This window comes from Panulirus ornatus, chromosome 5 (genome assembly GCF_036320965.1).
Source record: "Panulirus ornatus isolate Po-2019 chromosome 5, ASM3632096v1, whole genome shotgun sequence".
NCBI classification, from domain to species: Eukaryota; Metazoa; Arthropoda; class Malacostraca; order Decapoda; family Palinuridae; genus Panulirus; species Panulirus ornatus.
In genome coordinates, this window is record NC_092228.1 from 10,710,762 (window position 1) to 10,718,664 (window position 7,903).

The window sequence follows — 7,903 nt, forward strand, 5'->3', positions numbered from 1 at the left end:
ATTACTGCCATTCGTTTTTCACGTCTTTGATATCACTTGTCAGAATTCGAGGATGAATTCGCACATGACCCGAGAGTGCCTTCCGTCTCTTTCGGTCCAGTTGTAAAGAACATCCACACAAGAACCAGCAGCATCGTCGGCTCAGCTGAGAGGTGGTACGGCAACTGACACCAGCGTATGGCAAAGACCGTAAAATTCTTTAACGAATAGTCTCGGTAAAATTTGGTTAGCTCTGGCGTAGGATGCTTGCAATAAACGCTGAATATAACAATAGAAAAAATGAAATATCATGAGACATCAGTGGAAAAGAGGGATTTCTTTTCTAAGCTGACAACGCGGCTGAACTCTTCCGTTAACAGGTCGCCAAACACGCTATATATCTTCAGGGTATTGGAAGGCAACGGGGTGTGGTGGTTCCAACGTTCATGTTCAATGGGTTTGTACCGCACCTTCAGACCCAGCCAGCCGATCAACCAAGACCTTCTTCAGATCAACCACGACCTTCTTCAGTACTCATAGTGTGCACAAAACACACACACACACACACACACACACACACACAAAGATATACACTCTCTGGTTCCTCACTGTGACAGCCACGCAAGCGAAGGCCACAAGCAGAACTGGAGCGGTGTTACACACACACACTGAATATTGATGAAGTGTCTGGCTCTGCTTTTGGTGCCGGGAGCCATTATCAATAATACCACGCCGCTCATCAATATGCAACGGATCTTGGTGCAGAGAAATCTGCAGCACATTCTCCGCACACTGCCCAGTTACCGAGTGCGGAGCTGTCCACTCTGGCGGTTACCCGAAGCAGAGCGATGACCCAGGATGTGTCTGTCTGTCTATCTGTCACAAAGCGATGACGTAGGAGCTCTTTGAAGAAAAAAAAGAAAAAGAACACCGCTTGGCACAAAGAACTGTGGTGACGCGAGGGATTTATCACAGTTCTGTCCAATCACACCAGAAGAGTTCATTAAGTACTTGTCATATTACACCCACATTCAACATCATGCTTCTCGTTCAACGACTCAGAATTTCTCCTCAGATCACCGCACGCGACCTGACGTGGTTGAAAGTGGTAGCACACACGACCCGTCTCCCTGACGTGATCCTCGAGTGACGACCTTCAACTCCTATTACGTACAAGAGCACACACTCCAAAGAAAGAGCGAGGCGAAGTGATCTACTCCGACCCTGAAACGCTGCGACGCATAAAAAGGCAGACGACACGCTAATCAACACTACACTTACAATGTAAGAAGAGAGCGGACTTACTCGTCCCTCCCCCAGAGTGTTATCCTAGCAAACCCAACCAGAAGAGAAGTGTGGGACATCAAAGACGACTTTGTCTTAGGAGTGAAAGCCTTGCCTAGCACACGCTCGACGCGGGGGTGCACGAAGGGATGCCACGACTGCTGTAAATGTCACGCGGTATCACTACACTCGCCTCCACCCACCGTGCACCGTACGTAGTGATGGGAGTTGCATAGACACTCGCCTCCACCCACCGTGCACCGTACGTAGTGATGGGAGTTGCATAGACACTCGCCTCCACCCACCGTGCACCGTAAGTAGTGATGGGAGTTGCATAGACACTCGCCTCCACCCACCGTGCACCGTAGGTAGTGATGAGAGTTGCATAGACACTCGCCTCCACCCACCGTGCACCGTAGGTAGTGATGAGAGTTGCATAGACGCCTCCACCCACCGTGCACCGTACGTGGTGATGGGAGTTGCATCGTTGGCTAATCCAACAGTACCACACACACACACAGAGACGACTTAAGAGTTCATACCAGATGCAAATACATGTTGGCAATGCGGCCTGACTGTCTGTCGTATACATCTTGTCACTGGTGGAATTCCACGCCCAGATACACACTAGTAATGGGAGACACTAAAATCTCTACTGTGTGACCGTACATACAACGCAGGCTGCTCGTTCAACATGGTAACGATCGTTTTAATCAAGTCCAGTGTCAGTTTCTAGTCCCCTTGGGTACAAAGGAACGACCCTTGATGAGGGCGGTTCGACGGTGGCTGACCTCGAGTACGACGGTGACCTTCTCTCTTTGACCCCGACACCTTTAAGGTCTTTCAGGACTCTTGATGAAGACAACTCTGCGACAGGAGCAAGAGACACAGTGCATTTCGACCATGTCACTGCGGTCACTTCTAAACCCAAGGTGACGTTCAATATCAGCAGCGTACTTCACTCTGCCAAAATCAGAGGTTTCTTCTCGACTTTACAGAACGCGAGTTCATGTGTTTGATCAGCTGTACTACATGCCGAGAGAGAGGGTATGTACCTGAAGCACTGCTGGACGGAAGTTGGGACATGTATATAGGGTAAACAGCCTTAATTCTGACGCGGGCACACTGCCTGTGACTGGTGCGTATCAAATATATATGTGACATCAGTTTCCACAAAGGACCGGATTCTGGCTAAGCCCACCGTGCAGGATGACTGACCAATAAGCATGGTGATGTACAGACCGTCTGTCTGTGTGAGGTGAGTGCGGAACAGTCAAGGGGGAAATGTTCAGCATCTTCCCGATGGTAAATACATCTCGGAGCATGACGGGTCTCTGTGATATGCTGCATGTGTATCTACTACACAGTGGCTCATGAGATGAGTGGTGTTCATAACGCAGACGAGAAAGTGTCGCACGTAAATGCCTTGGGACCGCAAGTTTCAGATGGATGCATGCCCCGGTGGGTTAGAAGTTAGAACTGAGTTTGGTGTATAAGCTTACACCCAAGTCATCTACGGACAAATAAGCGTGAGGCTGGAGCAAGTCTGCTTTCTGTTCCTACTTGATAGTCAGATGTCTGTTATGGTGTGGCTCGATGGGAGGGGTCTGGAGCCCGCTACGAAGAACTGGGTAGTGAGCATACTCAGGTTAAGGCTGTACTGGAAGTGATGTTCTTTCGTCGTGTGCAAAAGTCGGGCATCTCTGTGGTCGCCAGGCGGCCGGGGACTGTTGAGAGGGGAGGCTTTACTTTGTTATACTTGTTTTCGAAAGGGTGGACGACCCAGTCAGGTGAGCGGCAGTCTAAGGCGAATCGGATGAACGGCTCGAAGAAGTGCTTCGGGGTCCGAATTTTCCTCGTCCAGAACTGGTGCCGGTAAAGTAGTGTGTGGTCTCTTTATGGCCTTTGAGTTGATATTTGTGGCGTGGGGAGTAAATGTCAGGTGTGAGTCGTATATGATGCCTAATATGGTTGGAGTTCATTTGAGTGGAAGTGGCTGAGCATTCAGGGTTACGGAGGGGGGGGGGGTGTAAATTGGATTCGCGCGTCTGTCCAAGGCTTACAAGGTTCGACTGGAGACTTACGAGAGGATAGAGAATGTAACCGAGGACGTAAGTGGGGATGAAGAAAGTAACTTGGAACTTACGTGGGGATGAAGAAAGTAACGGGGGAATTACATAGGGATGAAGACATTAACTGGGGTTTTACGTGGGGATGAAGAAAGTAACTGGGGACTTACGTGGGGATGAAGAAAGTAACAGGGGACTCACATGGGAATGAAGACAGTAAATGGGGACTTACGTCGGGATGAAGACAGTAACTGGGGACTTACGTAAGGATGAAGAAAGTATTAGGGGACTTACATGGGGATGAAGACAGTAAGTGGGGACTTACGTAGGGATGAAGATAGTAACTGGGGACTTACGTAAGGATGAAGACATCAACTGGGGTTTTACGTGGGGATGAAGAAAGTAACTGGGGTTTTACGTGGGGATGAAGACAGTAACAGGGGACTAACGGAGGGATAAAGACACTCTGACATGAGTGATCCAGTACTTCTAACTACATGATACAATGCTGCATGTGTGGTGTTGCTTGAATACTGTCGGGGCGATGCGATGTGATCGTGAGGTCGTCTGAAGGTGAGAGACACACCGCGAGCGTGTTCTGAGGGAGGTGCTGTGAGGGTCGTGTAGAATAAGACAGAAAACACGTCCCTCGGGAAACTCTACTACAGAGTTTGCGAGCTCTGTTGTCGCCTCTGAAAAAAAAAAAAAAAAGGACTCTGGTTTTGTCGGGTGGCCCATGAAAATGGCTAAACCAAATTTTGTCATTCTCGCGGTGAGTGGCATCAATCAACTTTCGTGTCAGTTCGTGTTAAGGCAACAGTGTCACTGATACACACAATGCCACTAGGACAGCCTGGGGAGCGGGTATGTGCTCGGCAGAAGCCATCCAGGATGTGTCGTGTGTAATTTGTGTGCAGTGAAGTAGGAAAGTGACTGGGGTCTTAAAGCCGTGCTGTGCGTTTGTGTGTGTGTGTGTGAGAGAGAGAGAGAGAGAGAGAGAGAGAGAGAGAGAGAGAGAGAGAGAGAGAGAGAGAGAGAGAGAGAGAGAGAGAGAGAGAGAGAGAGAGAGAGGATCATCTTATCTAAACCTACTGTATACCACTTTATCAAGAGTTTGCCTGTTGACAGCAGCAGTGATATACGGCGATAAGAGAGAGAGAGAGAGAGAGAGAGAGAGAGAGAGAGAGAGAGAGAGAGAGAGAGAGAGAGAGAGAGAGAGAGAGTCGGGAGGTTTGAAGGGTTTCAGGATGGGTATTAAGCTGACATGTTTCCAGATGGTCGTAGTTTTGCTAGCGTGACCAGCAGCTGAGTACGTCTGTGAGTGCCTGCAGAGTGTGCAACTTGGTCTGAAGTGTTTGATATATCATCATCAAGGCCAGTGGCATGGGGAGTTTCTTTTAGGGTCTCCAGTGCATTTTGAATGTCTGACGGTGTGGATGGTGGGCGTGCAGCTGCTTCGGGGTAGAATCTGTATAGTTTTTCTTTGTTTTTCTTTATGACTCTTCTATTTATAGGCGTGGCTCGTTTACGGTTACATTTCTGCGTAGCGTTCCGTGAGTATGTCTCCGTGTTCTAAGGGAGAGCTGGATTCAAGCCTTAATTTCTGCACCAAGACCTGTTAATCTATTGAGCAATCCTGCCCATCTCTCTATGTCATTGTAATATGTGTTATTTACAGGCTTGGGTCGTGGTGTAGATGTAGTGTGTGTGTGTGTGTGTGTGTGTGTGTGTGTGTGTGTGTGTGTGTGTGTAAAGTGTCTCTCACCCTCAGCACTCCGTTCCAAAGTGTCCCTCACCCACAGCACTCCGTTCCAAAGTGTCCCTCGCCCACAGCACTCTGTTCCAAAGTGTGTGTGTGTGTGTGTGTGTGTGTGTGTGTGTGTGTGTGTGTGTGTGTGTGTGTGTGTGAGTGAGTGCGTGCGCATGCGGCGAACTCTCTCATTCATTAACAGCACAAGACTACAAGTGCTTCCCGAGCCTGGAATGACGGAGACTGCATGGATTCAAGGACGTCTGGCGTGAGATGTACGAATGTGCCATACGATGGGTGACACGCACCATCCCTTGTAACGCCTGGTGTCACGCGTCAGCATATGTAACACTGGATCATTAACGATGAAAGAGTGCAGGAACAAGAGTAACCCATCCCCCACAAGGCACCCCCACTGTACGGGGGGAAATAAGTATGTGTTCCTTCTCCCAGTAACGAACGGCACTGCAGCAAGCTATGTAGGAGATCAAAAAGAGGGAATCGCGGCGAGAAGAGCCTGATACCAAACTCCGTCAAAAGGCTATGGATGTATCCAAAGCAAAATGACGAAATAATCAAGTGTTAACGATAGTAGAGGCAACTGGCCAACATAAAAGATATCCACGGTATCAAATTATCTTTGTTTCAGTATAACGGCAAAAAAAAAAAAAAAAATCCAATGTACTAAATTATCTTCTTTCAGTATAACGGCAGAGCTGCTCAAGAAATATTCCATGAAAAGTTTGACGAAGGATGTCGGGGTGAGGATACGGGGGATGACGAGGGCTTGCGAAATGCTCTCGTGTGTGAGTTATTTATACCCTGAGTGAAATCAATAAAGGAAAGGATGGCACTACGCAGACATGATGGGGCGTGGGATGGGAGGAGGAGGCGGCGTGGTCAGTTCTGACGCAAGCCCCAGCATCACACGCGCATGTATCAACATAATGTCTGGCTGAGCGAAGAGAAGGATGATGGAGTGAGTATTTAACAAGACGTGAGGAGGGTGAAAAAAAAAAAATGAGTAAGATGCGTTGCATACATGTCCGTGATGGAAGCACGGGTCAAACTTCAATGGTGGGGGACATAATGGGGAGAGAGGACGCGGAAATAGTGCAATCGGGAGCGTCAGTGAGGAGACTGGAAGGAGAGAACAGTTGGAGTAATAGCTATGGACCGAGAATGAGGGAGGCGATGATGATACACGATAATGACCCACCACCCCGAGGAAAAGCAAGGTGGTGCGCGGGACACGACACGCCTGAACCAGACGATGCGCGGTACACACCGCTCGTGTCGAGGACCGGGCGTAATGGTTAAAGAGATTAGTTAGAACCGCCATCAACCCTGGAGAGCAGTGTGCAATAGGGGTAATACGGTAGCACCAATACGATCGCGCTCTTGTCCACCATACGGTAATACGGTAGCACCAATACGATCGCGCTCTTGTCCACCACACTGACACACAAAAACACATGTTATAATCTCCCGTGTGAGTTGGATTTTCGACAAACATCCCTCCCAGACACCCGTGTCATTTGAATTCCTCCCCGCCCCCCAAGCACTCGTAATCCTTCCAGCCACCTACGTCGTTTGAATTCCTCCCGCCCGCCGCCCTCACCATCTGTACCCCTCCACCAGGAGGGTAACTCGTCTTCACGAACAACAGAATTACGTTATATCCATCGTCCTTCCCAAAGCGCCAATTCCACCTTCGCGTCAGAAGCCGGAACTATTTTGGCAGGGACGTCCCCCAACGCGGCACCTTACCATCTCGGTCGGCGGCATGCGCGTCCCCAGCCGGGACAATGACGGTGGGGCGCGTGCACAACACCCTGCCTCATGGCACCGCCTCACCCCACATCCTCCGGCACACGCGTCACGCGCTAAATGTGCCAACCCTTTCACACGCGCCAACAACGAAAGAAAAAGAAAAAACACAAACGTACTCGAATTTCTATCTTCACGAACGTTTCGTTGCCATCTCGAGAGTCTAAACGAAAAGACACTTTCGTAAAATGAATGTAAGAATGCCTATCCAGTGAGTATTCCACCTATCAATCCTATCCTTTTTACCGTAAAAAAAAAAAAGGTACGAGTAATACTTCTTTTACTTCGGTTACGTAAGAAAATCATAACTTTCCGGTACAGTCCTTCCTACAGAATACTCCGTGAGCGACGAGACACCACTGGAGACCAGCAGAGGCAGATCGACACGAAATTCTACCTCAAAACCCTTCCCTCCTCCTGCTCCTCCTCCTCCACCCCCGCATCCCCGTGCAACACTACACTGCGAGAGAACCTCAGCAGAGAACCTGTATTATAAAAGGAAATGCTTCAGTGGTGAATACCTCTCTCTCTCTCTCTCTCTCTCTCTCTCTCTCTCTCTCTCTCTCTCTCTCTCTCTCTCTCTCTCTCTCATTCCGACACACTTACTACCATTACCATTATCACTGTTCATCTGCAGGATCTGGCGCGACGTTCACACACACACACACACACACACACACACACGCACAGAGGCATCACGTCAGGAGCTAGCTTCAGGCTCTCGCCTCACGAACCCACGAACCAAACCACGAAACCTTACCAACGCGTCGCTACCGCGTCTGCGCAGCGAATGGTAAATAACGGTTCTGGCGACTGCTTCTCGAACACACCAGGTCTGACGAGAGGAGGTTTCCTCATAAGTGAGAGGAAAATGAGACTTCAAGTTGCTGAAGTGGGGGTTTAAAAAAAGGAAAAGGATGAGAGGCCACATGTATGACAGCGTGTATCAAGCCAAATACCTGTCCTAAATAACATTGGATTTACTGTATGA